The 3,005-nt window shown below is 45.6% G+C and overlaps 1 protein-coding gene across 13 annotated transcripts in view; it reads right to left on the bottom strand.

Annotated features, from left to right (window-relative positions):
- The window catches only part of SSX2IP (SSX family member 2 interacting protein), a 69,260-nt gene that overhangs the window by 36,774 nt on the left and 29,481 nt on the right, over positions 1 to 3,005 (bottom strand). For 2 of the 13 annotated variants that reach the window (XM_025215753.1, XM_006033842.3), the window contains exon 1: positions 2,739 to 2,924. The exons of 5 other annotated variants lie outside the window; for them this stretch is intronic. The gene's annotated coding sequence lies outside the window, so the exon portion shown is untranslated. 6 more of the 13 variants (XM_025215751.1, XM_025215748.1, XM_006033846.3 and 3 more) reach the window with 6 other exon arrangements.

The raw sequence follows: 3,005 nt of genomic DNA on the forward strand, positions 1-3,005 counted from the left end.
TTGTGACCAGATGGAAAAACTCATACTCTTTGCTGGTAAAAAAAAAAAATCTTGAAAAATTCAACTGTATCCTAGATCAAAGAATGCTTTGGCAGATGTCCGAAAAGTAGTAATCAATCCAACAGAGCAGAAATAGCTAAGAAACTGGAATAATCTACCATTTTAATTACGTGTTGGAATTACACTCTGAAAAAATACTCTATTTAGGAATCCTGGTTTCTGGTAGACACCTACCATATGCTCCCTTAAGCCCCTACACGATTTGGTGAGCAACATATTTTTCCTTTCAGCAATAACGTATCAGCATGTTCTAAAATGGTATTATCTTCTTGTTTCCTTCCTAATGCAAATCATTGCTTTATGATTTAAAATAGAAGTCAGACAGGTTTCCTGTAATAAATTGGTCTTAAGTGTTCAATTTAAAAAAAAAAAAAATCACACGTAATAGTAGAATTACAAGCCCAAGAACAACACATACACCATTATTTTTTCAAAGCATAGATTTTGAATGTCAGATTTAAATTAAATAGAAATAGCTATCAACATAACTGAATTCTAAAAACTAGTTCAGCCACATGTACATCAGAAGATAAAAGCACTGTAGTATAATCATTTAAAACTTACATGGACAGTTTCACAAATGAAAAATAAAGTACATGGTTCTCCAAAATGTTCCTGCCCCCAAATTAGCTTTTTATCTTCTTCTCAGATGCATCTTACATTTTTTCTGATGTAGAACAGCTCTTTAAAAGGGACAACACTATATCAACCAAGAAACAAGAACCAGTCTTCCAACCAAACACAGCAGACACTACAATTTTGCTGAAAGGTGTTTCAACTTGTAAATTACATCTCTGAAAGTATATAAAAACTTGTTCAGAGAACATAAAGCCCACAAAAGGTAAGCATTTACTTAAAATGCAATACAAGTCCTTCTGCTAAGATTGGATTCCAAAAAGAGCTGTGAACCTATTTAAAGTTTTTAGATTTATTTATTAATTGCCTCCACAGATGGCTGTTATCTGGATGAAACAAAACAAATAGATTCTATGTAAATTTGAGGCCTGCTGGTAGTCATTAGCTTACATTTTTACATCTATCCTTCAAAATGTCATAAGAAGCAACTCATTTGCTTTATTTATGCAGTAACCTTGAAAATCCAAGTATTCCCTCCACCTCCACATTTCTGATAGTTGCTATTTTTGCTACAGGCATTTTAATAATGTAGCTCACAATTATTACCACCTCTGTATGTTAAAAATAATGTCAAATAATGTATTTTCATTATAGCTTTAGTGACACTACCTGTGGACAGAATGAATTCTAGAGATTTATAGACTCTATATTAGTCTGTAGAAATTGATCCTACTTGAGCATTATTAGTTATATGAATCCTGGAGGGTAACGGGTTACATTTTACCACCACTTTTCTACATTCTATGAGTATTCTTAATTCAGGAGTTTGACACAGCAAACTAACCTAGTCAACTCCAAAGTAAATTTGGAAAACACAAGTCCTAATCTGTCCAGCCTGCAGGCCTGTATAGTCTTCACTTAGTTTATTAGTACATTACACTCTTGCTAGAAGGCTCCTAATTGTATTCATCAGTTCCACTAATTTAACAAATAAGAGGTTTATTTGTCTTGATCTGTAATACAGCTACAATCACAAAAGAAATCTGCATGTTTATATCTGTGCTAAGTCACTTACATGTTTAACAGTTGGACAACTGCTTCACTACAGTCCTCACCCCCGCCCCACTACTTTCAAGAAGTATCCTCCACTTCTTTACTGATGTTACGTGTGGAGGTGTGGAGTTACCTGTGCCACGCACCTGCACTAGGCGCCGCTGCATCCCCTACTGCCTCGAGCATAGGTGCCACCTTTTTTTTGTGGCTGGTGGTGCTTGCAGGCATAAAAACCAACAACAAAAATGGCTCTTTACTTTTAACTAGGACCATTCCCGTGCCAAGCCCTATGCATATCCAGAAGAGGCAGTGTGTTACTGCTACCCGGTCTGTAAAGACTGAATCATCTCTAGCTAAAAGCACCAAAAAGCCCCACTGAAGCGCTCCATCTTTACAGACGCTGTAGAGCCAGGTTAAAGCCGTGTGCTGCTTCTTCCCATAAAGCACTGGGAGTTTTGTTTGTTGGGGTTTTTTAACATCTGCAGGCAGCTCTGGAGGTGCTGAGCACTGGCTAATTTTTTTCAGTGGGTGCTTGAGCCCCAGAGCACCCATGGAGCCGGCGTCCGTAGTCTCGAGGATCGACCCTGCTGCCTCCTACCATTCACAGACCACGGATCTTCGTCTCGCTCCACTGCTGCTGGAGAAATGAATCCTGCCAAGGCTGCAGCCAGGTCTGCAACTCCGCAGGTGCCACACACATCTCCCCACCACCAGCACCCCCCGCCAGCCGGCTCTGCAACGGGCGGCCGGTTATCCTCTGTGCTGCGACCGCCCGGCTGCCCGGATTAGTGCAAGCTTTCCCGCAGCCCTGCGGCACCCGGAGCTGCGGGGCTTTTCCTCCTTTCAGCTCCAGGGAAGGCGCTCGGCTGTCCCCCCCCCCCGGGGCCCTCCCGCGCCTCCGACACCTGGCGACAGGCCCAGACCTTTGTGCTCCGCAAGCCGAGCCCCGCCCGCTTCACAGCCCTGCTCCACCTGACCCGCGGCCTCCGCTTCGCCGCGCACCCTCCCCCCGGCACCCCCAAAACGCCACGTGCCCGCGCCCTGCTTACGTAACGCCCACGTCACACATGAGGCCCGGCACAATGACGACTTGGAGGAGCCGGAACCGAAGGGGCTCACGGTGCAGCCCGCTCCTCCCTGGGCCGGCAGCACTGGGCAGCCTCCCCTCCCCCTCCCGGGCGCACGTGCCGGGGGCGGTGCCAAGAGGGGAGGACGGTTGGACGCCCCGCCCCCGTGGCGTGCCCCGCCCCGTCACCAGCGCAGCCGACTAGGCGAGGCGAGTCTCAGCCCGGAGCCCGCGGGTGCCGCCCGCCCCG

The sequence above is a fragment of the Alligator sinensis genome, unplaced genomic scaffold, assembly GCF_000455745.1.
Source record: "Alligator sinensis unplaced genomic scaffold, ASM45574v1 scaffold32_2, whole genome shotgun sequence".
In the NCBI taxonomy this organism is placed as follows: Eukaryota; Metazoa; Chordata; order Crocodylia; family Alligatoridae; genus Alligator; species Alligator sinensis.